The sequence below is a fragment of the Phocoena sinus genome, chromosome 15 (assembly GCF_008692025.1).
Source record: "Phocoena sinus isolate mPhoSin1 chromosome 15, mPhoSin1.pri, whole genome shotgun sequence".
Lineage (NCBI taxonomy): Eukaryota > Metazoa > Chordata > Mammalia > Artiodactyla > Phocoenidae > Phocoena > Phocoena sinus.
The window spans coordinates 21,301,946-21,313,138 of record NC_045777.1 but is presented as its reverse complement, the minus strand read 5'-3'; the positions used below and the strand labels follow the sequence as shown (position 1 = coordinate 21,313,138).

General features: G+C 52.4%; 1 long non-coding RNA gene and 3 other non-coding genes across 14 annotated transcripts; all 4 read right to left on the bottom strand.

Moving 5' to 3' along the window:
- Positions 1–384: 384 nt before the first annotated feature.
- LOC116740352 lies at positions 385–9,352 on the bottom strand. Of its 11 annotated transcripts, none has more exons than XR_004345867.1 (6): positions 8,722–9,352; positions 7,255–7,503; positions 5,659–5,895; positions 3,820–4,029; positions 2,610–2,709; positions 2,168–2,503 (listed from the first exon to the last, which is right to left on the bottom strand). It is a non-coding gene; the product is annotated as an uncharacterized LOC116740352 (long non-coding RNA). The 11 variants fall into 11 exon arrangements; XR_004345868.1 differs by having other exon boundaries at positions 5,659–5,734; positions 8,722–9,349; XR_004345871.1 differs by having other exon boundaries at positions 7,255–7,354; positions 8,722–9,349.
- Positions 4,964–5,095, bottom strand: LOC116741088. Its single transcript, XR_004346056.1, has one exon. It is a non-coding gene; the product is annotated as a small nucleolar RNA SNORA71 (small nucleolar RNA).
- On the bottom strand, positions 6,660–6,793 carry LOC116741086. Its single transcript, XR_004346054.1, has one exon. It is a non-coding gene; the product is annotated as a small nucleolar RNA SNORA71 (small nucleolar RNA).
- LOC116741090 lies at positions 7,952–8,085 on the bottom strand. Its single transcript, XR_004346058.1, has one exon. It is a non-coding gene; the product is annotated as a small nucleolar RNA SNORA71 (small nucleolar RNA).
- Positions 9,353–11,193: the final 1,841 nt, after the last annotated feature.

Below are 11,193 nucleotides of genomic sequence, written 5' to 3'. Positions count from 1 at the left end.
AGGGGAACTATTTTTGCTTTCCTGGAAACTTCAGCATTACAGGCTATACCCTGAAAGCCTCAAGGCCGAAAAAAGACAAAAAAAAAAATTGAAGAGAAAACTTCAATAAATAATAATAGCCATCAGTTATTGAACACTTTCTGAAGCCACACCCTACACAGGCTTCCACATACAAGTCTGTTTAATCCTTACCTCACCATATTCCTGTGGAGGTGTCTTCTCATTTCACAAGGGGAAACGGAGGTCAGGTGATGGAAACTCACATTATGTCACCCTGCTGGGTTAGACCCCAGGTCTGTGACTCGGAAGCCAGTGCTCTCACACCCCCTCCGGGCTGATGCCCCCGATTTACCCAACCCCCCACCACCACCATAATCACAGGAATGCAGTGCCAGGCACAGCAGCCCTCTTTGGACTCCTCAAATGACAGCCTTTCTGTAAAGGTGTCCCAGCAACTCCTTTCATGGAACTCAACTCCTTATTTTCTAGACTGGCGCTGTCTGAACTTCCTGCACTGATGGGAATATTCTATGTATCTGCACTGCCCAACCCCGCAGCTACTTGTGGCTACTGAGCACTTGAAATGTGGCTGATAAAACTGAAGACCTGAATTTTAAGTTTTATTAAAAGAGCCACAAGTGTCTGGTGGCTTGCCATAATGGAGAGCAGTTCTAAGCAAGCTCCAGGAGGCACCCCGTTTTGTTTAAAGCTGCATCCCCAACACCTACAGTGCCCAGCAGTGCATGTCGTGTAACGTTTGGTGTGTGGAGACATTATCTATATATTTATTGGTGACCCCTTTTAGGGCACAAACTGTCTTATTCACCACTGTACCCCTATGTCTAGTATGATGTCTGGTTAATCTCCCACCAGCTGCTCCAGTGAGGCCTAGTTTCCCAGCCAAGGTTTGTGCCTTACTGACCTTAAGCCTGGTTCCTGGGTCACCCTGGATGAATGCTCTCCTCAGATCTCCTCAGGCCCTACAAACCTGGGATGTCTCCTGCTTCACACACTGCGGTAGAACAGGGCTAGCATGATGACCAGTGCCCGGTGTCCCCAGGAACACTTGTTCAGGACTGGCCTGTGTCCCGCTGCTGCTGTTCCTGCATGGCAGCAAACATCACGCTCAGTCACAGCTATCTCCAGTGGAACCAGACTCCTTCTCTTGGCATCTTTCCAGGCAGCTACAACCAGCTGAATAAAGGTGGCAAACAGAAGTCAGAGGACAGTCCTTGGAGTGAGACAGAAAAAGGACTGCCCGCTTCTGGATGCCTCTACCAGGAACTGGCCAGCAGGGCAGAACATTTCAGCCATGAAGAATGGCTAGCAGGGCAGAACATTTCAGCCATGAAGAATGGCTAGCAGGGCAGAACGTCTCAGCCACGAAGAATGCCTGCCCCAGACCTTCAGGGTGTCAAAGCCACCAGGCAGGCCCAACAGCCTGAATCCTGCCTCAGCTTAGCCAAGGTGGTTTCAATTCCAAATGCAGAAACTGGACAGTTAAGTAGAGCCTTTCATCACAGCCTGTGGGACATACCTCCTCACGTAGACGCCTCCATCTATAAAATGGAGATTAAAAAGTTCACATACATGTCCTCAGTGCAACTGTTGATTTTACCCCAATCACCTCCAAAAGACTGAGTCCACCAATGGCAGCTCCACGTTCACCATTCTCACCTTTACTCAGTAACCTGTCCTCTCAAGTTTACACCATGTATTTTACACCCAGATAAGTTGACCAACTCGTTCCAGTTTGCCCAGGACTTCCCAGGTTTTGGCAATAAAAGTCCCATGTCTGAGAAAGCCCTCAATTCCAGGCAAACTAGGCCAGTTGGTCACACAAGCAGGTACGTACTCATGAGCCAGGCACCCACAGCTTCCCCAATGACATCAGCACCTGTCTCACTCCGGTCCCCATCACCCTTCCCAAGCCCTGGCCTGACTGTTCCTCGACGCCCTCAACTCTCACAGGTCCTAACCTGAGCCAACCACCAGCGTTTGTTCACCCCCGTCCTAACAGAACACCTCAAACAAGAGCCCACGTGCCAAGCCTCAGGAGCAGGACGGAAAGGCTCACAGTGCAAACAGGATTTGGCCTGTGACCCACTTTCTCCCTGCCCAGCCTCGCAGGCATGTGGCTTGTTACTGACTTAAAACGCAGGTGGGGTGGGTGCATACGGTTTATTGAATGGATGGGTGGAGAGAAAAGTGATGATGATGAGCCGCAGCCAACTCAAGAGAAAAACTCTTGGTCACTGAAGTCACGCAGGCATGGCAGAGGGACGGGGACCGGCCTTCCTGTCCATGGCGCCCAAGGGCACTGCTGTCGGGACTCAGAGCCAGCTGAAGGGGGCCCCAATCCCCAGTCCCAGCGCTTTGCCCTGATTTCTCGTGCTGAGTGAACAGTTCTCCCGTGACACTCTGAGCAGGCGGCGGGGAGCTCTTCATGTGTGGACCGCACTCTCCACTCTCTGCCCCGCTGGTGTCCACGAACAAAAGGAATCTACAAGAAAGGACAGACGAGACCAACGGCTGGGAGTTTCCATTTGCATAAACTCAAACCAGCCAACCCTCTGGCGGTGGATTCCCAGCCCATGGCATTAACTCACCTTGGGGAGAAATACCAGCAATGCCAGATCCCAAGTCACCCCAAAGTCACTGACTCATGGCCCTGGGACTTCCTCAACGATCTCCAGATCGAACGCTGACCTAGGAGGGAGAAGAACCATACAAGCATTTCATCTGCAGCACCATCTTCTCCCCAAGTAACATCACTGAGAGGGTCCCAATAGACTAGGCCCTACTAGGTATCACCAGAATAGGACTTCCCTGGTGGTCCAGAGGCTAAGACTCCACGCTCCCCAATGCAGAGGGCCCGGGTTCGATCCCTGGTCAGGGAACTAGATCCCACATGCCGCCAACTAAGACCCAGCACAGCCAAATAAATAAATATTAAAAACAAACAAAAAAAACTGACCTTAGATACCACCAGAATAGACGGGATAATAAAGGAAAACACCTCAAAGGTTCGGTTTTTAGAGTAAACAATTTTCTTTCAAACAGTTCCCGATCAAGGCAACTGGCCAGATACACCAGAGCTCAGTCTGAGCTCACTGTCAGAGACTTTGACACCAAGTTCCCACTGCATCTTGATCAAAGGATGGACCATCGTCCTCAGCAGTTCTCCCACCACTGTCATTACTTCTCTGCCCAGTCCATCCCAAGGCCCCAGTAGCTGTCATCCTATTCTGCAAAGACCCACTTAATATGCCCACCCAAGAAAGGCAAATGAAAGAGAAACTTCCAGAAAGACTCATTAGGTGCCCAGATGGGTGAAAATCAAGACTGCCAGGCCCATTTGAAGGAATAATGAGAAAATATCATTAACGCTTGAGGACACTACACAAGTGACCCCCAACTCAACGTGTGGGACTTTGCACCCAGAGGTTTAAAGTGTCAGGTCTGGGATGGGGGGGGATGGGGGGTAGATAAAGTCTTTTCAAAATGGTCATCACCAGCCATTAAATGCTCCAGGCTGGCTGAGGAGCCCCAGGACCAGGGACTAGGCTGTGGGACAGGACAAGCCTCTGATGCAAAGGGGCAGAGGGCAGGTTTGAAAGACAAGGGAAGTCTCAGATTTGTTAGACAGCTACTGAGGACCAGGTGGTTCACAAATATTAGTCTCACTACCTTCACATCATCATGAGATGCGAACAAAAACATCTGGCAAAACAGGATCAAACAGGAGAAACTCGAATGTAGATGGAAGAAAAGGAGCCCTCAGGCCAAAAGTGGGGGGTGAGTGGGACCTGACCTCACCTGTTGTCTAGGAGCCAGACATCCCTCTTGGGAGCACCACGTTGCCCCTGCAGAGTCTAAGTGAAGGCGCCGGGGCAGGGTTGCGGCCTCCACCCAACACATCTGCGGTGCGGCCTCCACCCAACACATCCGCGGCGCAGAAAGGCAGAAGGGCAGCCCCCTGCTGACGGCTGACTACACGGTGGGAGAGTCCTCCTGCCACACCACATCCTAACATGAACCAGAAAGCAAGCCTTGAGTCTACAGACACAGACTCACAGATCCACAGGCCTGGAATTTCTTCTCTAGTGAACACCTGGGGTCACCCTTTTTAAAAGAGAACCCACCAAAGCACAGATTAAAAGCAGGGGCAACAAAGAGGTTGGTGAGTCAAGGCACTCTTCTCTCATCAGACCGACAAGAGAACTTCTCGGGCTTCTGGCAGACCATGACAAATGGAAGCTTTCTGAATGATTCAGAATTGGCAGAACCCCTCTTTGCTCCTACATCTGGCCCACCTTTATTTTTCTTTCGACACTACTGGCTGCTCCTGGAGAAGCAATACACATTGTGCTCAAGAAACAGTAAAGGGGGGCTCCCCTGGTGGCACAGCGGTTGAGAGTCCGCCTGCCGATGCGGGGGACGCAGGTTCGTGCCCCGGTCCAGGAAGATCCCACATGCCGCAGAGCGGATGGGCCCGTGAGCCATGGCCGCTGAGCCTGCGCATCCGGAGCCTGTGCTCAGCAACGGGAAGAGGCCACAACAGTGAGAGGCCCGCGTACCGCAAGAAAAAAAGAAAAGAAAAGAAAAAAAAGAAACAGTAAAGGGAAAAAAACCAAAAGAGTAAAGGAGCAAAGTCAACACACAAACAAGCATGTTGGTCATGGGCTGCCTTGAATAATGTATTATGGGTTGTCCTCCATTCCTGTTAAGTTCATAGAGCAGAACCCACGATTTACAGTTCTCCCATGTGCCCTTCAGCATTATCTGAACTTATTCCAGTGTGAGGTCCAAATACAAATGTATGGACTGGTTTCTGTCCGGAGGCTCCTTTACTTCAGACAAAGTGAACCTCCACAAGTCCGGGGCCCAGCCCGGTCACCATATCACATGTGGGCCGGCAAAGGCCCGTGCTCTGAAGGAAATGGCAGGACCAAAAAGCTAGTGTGTGAAAGCTCCAGGGTTTGGAAGGGAAAACTGGGCCCTCCAAACACGGGGAAAGGTCTTTCAGCGACTCCTGTCCCTGCACTATCGGTGACCAGGGCACAGGCAGCCCACGATCACTTTCGATACAGGAACAGAAAAGGGCAGAAAGAGCCAGGAAGGACGGGAGGCTGGAGCCAGGGGCCTGGGTCAGGGAGAGCAGCCCAGCCTAGCCGGGTCCCAGCAGTTTCTGTCGTGTCCTGCCAAGACCCCACAAAACCTCTCTGCCAGGGGGAGTCAAGACACTTCCAGCATAAAAAACTGCAAATGCTTTCGGGCTGAAAAGATCAGGATCATGCGGTCATGGCAACACCATGAAAAATTTTTTAGAACTTTTGCTGCTATCCCAGATTTGCTCTTCAGATGAAGATGTGGAGTCTGAGATGGGGTCACAGCGCTAGACAGGTTGAGAGGCGGGACCGGTCTCCATCACAACGGCACTTGCACTGACATCCCAGGGCTCAGAAGGGAGATGCCCCGGGGAGCCCTTCACTCAAGCAGGTTTCTAGGGCCCTCCCCTAGGCATGTGGGGGACTGCCCCACAGCAAGATGCTACTGTCACCGCACTTCCCCTTACACGATCATCCAAGCCCCAGAAAACACACACGTGACTTTACAAAAAACACAACATTCCAGAGGAAGGTCCAAAAGCCTTACCTGGGCCCCCAGGGCCTAGCGCCTGGCTGGCACGAAGATGATGCCTCCCGTGGAGCCTCTGTGCACACAGACCCAGCTGCAAAGGAAAATCGGTGAACGGACACTCACAGCAGGCCCTGGGGGACGCACAGAACACTTGGCACAGCAGCTGACAGTCTCTAGCACCCACGAAGGCAGGCTGTTACTGCAGTACCTGAACGGCCACACCACGGTCTCAGGAACAAGGACGATTTAACCCTAGGAGGGAGTCTGCAGGTCATCTCTGACAGGAATAATACCTACATTACCCTATGTGCCAACTGTGATCAATTTGCTGCTAACCGGTCTGCAGGCTGTGGCTGCCTGGCAATGACTGGAATGGACCGGGAGGGGTAACAGGTGGGGGGAGGGCCCCGTGCCTGCTACATAGTATAAGAGCGACTTACATATGCATCCTCAACTATACTGGGCTTTGTCCAAGTCGGTCACTAGAAAATCACCCACAGCGGACCACGGGCCCTGCTCATGACCAGCAAGTCTACCTAGATCATAGTAAGTCTACCTTTCATTACAGAAACAATTCCAGTGGAGAAAAGGAGGCTGACCCGGCAGGCTGGCTTGCTGGAGGGCTTAGTTCCCTGACACTCTGCAATGGGAGGAGCCCTGTCACCTCACAACAGATGGGTCATCTCCACCTCTTTGGGGCTTTTTTTTGGTCTAGGTGCTGTGCATCAGGCACCAGATGCAACGCAAAACAAGGAGGCGCTGCCCTCAAGATTACAGCATAAGGGCCCCGATCAGCAAATCAACACTTTCTAGGTGCGATCAGCGCTGAGGGGCGGGGCTGAGGATGCGGGATGAGGAAGGGGTGCGATGGGGAATCAGAGAAAACGTCCAGAGGGGAGCCCTCCACTGCCAGCCTGTGAACTGCTAAGGCAGGGCCCTGTTTGGGAAAAGGGGCACTCAGTGAGCACACAGCGCCAGGGACCAGGAAGCAACACAAATCAGTGGGAAGAAAGACATGTACGAAAGCTCCAGAGTTTGCAAGGGACAGGAATGAACCCTCCAAACACGGGGAAAGGCTTTCAGCAACTCCTCTCCCTGCACTATCAATGACCAGGGCACGGGCAGCCCACGATCACTTCCGAATGCAGGGGCAGAAAAGGGCAGTGAGGCAGCAGAGAAGGGAGGCCACTGCCAGCATCCTGGGAAACGGCCTGGCCTAGGAACAGACCAGCAGACAGGTCACTGACCAGACTTCCAGCCTAAGATGACAGAATCACCCGATTATTCACCAGTCCCTGCCAAGAGCTGAAGAGAAGACTAACGGCAGAAATACTGAGAACTCTTAGGTCCTGAAGGAATGTGTGTAAGTGGCACCAGGATTGAACACCTGACAGAATTCTCGCTCAGGCTCACAGAAGAGCACTTGGCTGGTCACTGGATGTGAATCTCTGTCCTCTCAACATCACAGCAGCCTCCATCCAGGCTCTCAGGAGCAGAAGGGGGCCCAAGCCTCCACTGCACCCTCACTCTCCACACCTCAGCACCCAACATCTCTGGCCTCACAGCCTGCACACAACTCAAGTACTAGAGAACGGGCGGGACACCACTTACCTGGGACTCAGTCCCGGCTCTCCCTGACGACACATCTCACGCAACAGCAGCCATGTGACACTCCCGCAGGGGACAAGAAGCCATCACGTGATCTGCCCAACTGGCAGGAAACCATTATGTTCATCAACAGGAAAACACGGTGTGTGTGTTGGGGGGATTCGGGTCTTAGGCAATGAATGCACTACAGCCTGACTCCCTCCATCCTCAGACTGCTTCATGCTTGGTCACTGCTAGTCACTGAAGGCTGTCCTGTATGGAAGGGACAAGTATGGGTCCCCTGAACATGGGGAAAATCTTGCAACTTTTCCTCGGCCCATATTACCACTGACCAGGACACAGGCAGCCTGCAACCACTTCAAATCCAGAGGCAGAAAAGAACACAGGGCTGCTGAGACTGGAGACCAGGGTCAGAAGACCACAGCTGTGGCAAGACCCACTCCCATTCTCCTTTTTTAAAGCCTCAGAGAAACCAGCACCAAGCCAGGCAGAGGGCACTCAACAGACACCAGGTGCCAGGAAACATCTGAAGAGGTGCTGGGGGGAATTCCCTGGAGGTCCAGTGGTTAGGACTCCGTGCACTTTCACTGCCACGGCCTTGATTCAATTCCTGGTCAGGGAACTAAGATCCGGCAAGCCGTGCGGTGTGCAGTAATTATTAAAATAGTAAAATAATAGAAACGCGGCGAGAGGACGGCCGAGTGGGACACCTCCAGAGTTGGGAAGGGACAGGAGTGAACCCTCCAAACACGGGGAAACGCTTTCAGCAACGCCTCTGCCGGCACTACCAGTGACCAGGGCACGGCCAGCCCACGATCACTTCCGAATGCAGGGGCAACAAAGGGCAGAAGAAGAGCCAGGCAGAGGAGCCCATGTCAGCAGCCGGCGCTCCGCCCAGGCAGGGGAAAGCTGCCCAGCCAAGCCCGGGACCCCAACACTATCCTCACTTCATGGAAAGACTCCATCTCCCCTCATCAACAGAGGCCACAGGAAGACCAACTTCTCGTAAAAATGCCTCAAGTACTCCTCCACCCACAAAATACCAACTAAGTACCTACTAACCACTTGCCAGGCACTGGAGGTTCAAAGACACAGACCAGGCCTCTGCCCTCCCAGACTGCTTGCTGTTTCCCCCCTAGAAGGAAAGGAAAGCTCAGGAGAATGAAGTAACTCACCCGAGGTTCCACGGCTAACGAGGGGCTGCGTCAGCATCTGAACTCAGGCCTTTCTGGCCCCCAAACCCAGCCCCACTCTCCCCCACAAGGCTTTGCAAGAACCCCCCTGAGCCCAGGGACCACCCCGTCTGCAGCGGGGCAGGAAGGCCACAGCCCCCAGTTCAAGGTCCTCAGGAGCGGCACTTGCCCAAGGGACTGGGGCGCCCTCACTTTAAAGCTCAAACACCCGTTTGGAAAATGGAGGTTTCAACACTTTCCCTTAAAGCTTATTCGGGGGAAATGGGCTAACGCTCACCAGAGTATTTGGCCGGTAACCGACGAGCGGCTTTGGGGCCTGAAACGCTGGAGTCGGAGGTGATGGGCAGTGAATCAGGGGTTCTGGCGCCCCTCAGGCCAGGTTCACACGGGCTCTGCACGACCCCCTGCGGGACCTGGGGCCCACGCGGCACCCGACCGGTCTCTCAACATCAGCGGGCACAAGTCTCCCTACGGGGCGGGTGAGGCTCCGAGACGGCGCCGGCCGGTGACGCGGTGACCCGAGGCCTCTTTGTCGAAGACACGAGGGCCGAGAAGTCGACATGTGGCCCTCCCCGCCCCCTCGGGCCTCAGTTTCCCCTTAGGGTGGGGGGAGGGGGCGGAGCAGACCACGTGTCCAGGGCTCCCCTCAGTAACGCACCCGGGGCGCCGTGAGAGATGGCGCGGGACAGAGGAGGAAACACAGCAGCTAGTGCGGGAAGGTGCGGATGTCCGCGGATGTTGGGAGATGGCGTGGATCCAAGAGAAGTAGAAGCCACCGGAACCAGGAACCTCCTCCACCCGCTCAGCGGCGGCGGAACTGCAGCGGACACGAGGCCTGCGGCCTAGAGCGGCGTCGCCGGGCGCGGATCCCTCGCTCGCGGTCCTGCAGCGACCTCTGGTGGATCGGAGCCCGAGTTCTGCGTCAGGATGACTTGGTAATTTCCAGAAGCAGTCTGAAATTTTGAAAATAACATTCCCTCACCTGTTTTGCTTTTCTGCGTGTGTTCTGTTTGTTGTCACTGATATGTCATTAATTTGTAGGAATGGTGACTCTTCCACATGAGGAGCTTTAATTAGCAAAAGCTCTTTCTTTTTTATTTTTAATATCCAAGTGTAGTTGATTAATAATGTTGTGTTAGCTTCAGGTGTACAGCGGAGTGATTCAGTTATACAGTTACATATATATATATATATTCTTTTTCAAATTCTTTTCCCATTTAGGTTATTACAGAGCATTGAGCAGAGTTACCCCTGCTATACAGTAGATCCTTGTTGGTTATCCATTCTAAATATAGCAGTGTGTACATGTCAATCCCAATCTCCCAATCTATACCTCCCCTGCCACCCTTTCCTGCTGGTAATCATAAATTCGTTCTCTAAGTCTGTGTTTCTGTTTTGTAAATGAGTTTGTTTGACCATTTTTTTAAGATTCCACATGTAAGCAATATCCTATGATATTTGTCTTTGTCTGATACTTCACTTAGTATGACAATCTCCAGGTCCATCCATGTTGCTGCAAATGGCATTATTTCATTCTTTTTAATGGCTGAGTAGTATTCCATTGTATATCTGTACCACATCTTCTTTAACCATTCATCTGTTGATGGATATTTAGGTTGAAGAACTCATGTATTGTGTGGACAATAGACATCTTGTCTGATTGACCATTGTATTGAGTTTAGTGGCTGGCACAGCTGAACAAATGAATGAATTCTGGCCGTATAGTTATTTGGACACATCATCAGACTAAAATATTGTTCAGATGACCTGAAACTGGATCATGAGGGTGACAAGGAGATAAGCCTACAGAGGTGGGCAGGTGCTTTGCTAAAATGCCATCCTAAAAGTAAAAGCAGTCTTGAATCAGAGGGACTTGATCAAATTTGCATTTTGGGGACCTGGTCAGATTTGCATTGTGCCAGAGAAGACAGACAGAGGTCCCATACTCCCGATGGCACTGCAGAGAGGCTTGAGAGGGGGGCTCACGGCCCCTAATCCCACAAGCACTAACACTGCCTGCATCCTAGGCCGGGTGTATCTCTCAGACCTGAGGCAACCCCGCCACTAACTTGGTCCACATTCTGAAGTGCAAACAGCCCACGCTTGTGTCCGAGCAAGCGTCTTCCCTCTTCAGATTCCTGGCACTTCACTAAGTCAGCACAATGTGGAAATCCAGGCCTGACCGATGCAGCGGAGAAGGAAATGGGGTGGGGGGGCCTCTGAGGGTGAGAACACTCCATCTTCTGTACCTGAGAGGAGCCTGTGGCATTCTAACACTGTGAGAACATTGGGGATCTCCGTGATGAGGAGGGGCCATGGGATGCTGTGGCTGGGAGGATACTGGACAAAGGGGTCAGGTGTGCACACAGCCCCAGTGTCCTCTGCTGCCTCCTGCTCTTGCCCTTACTCTCCCTGTGGCTTTGGCTAAGTGACCTAACTTTGCCCAGCCTTAGTTTTCCTTTTCTGGAAATGGGCAGAGTCTTAGTCCCCCCTCCCCCAACAGTGTTGCTGTGAGAATTAAGTGAAACAATGCACACCGAGAACACAGCACAGAGCAGATGGCCAAGCGCGGTAGTTGCTATACTTTAGTATTTCTGAGAAAGCCCAGGGCTTCTGTCACTGTGAGGACACCGTGAGATTATTTATGAGGCAGAGAGAGTGTGCTGTATTTGAAGAGCCTAAGGCAGCACTCTCCAGTAGAAACATAATGCCGGCCGGCCGCATGTGTAATTTTAAACCTTCCAGGAGC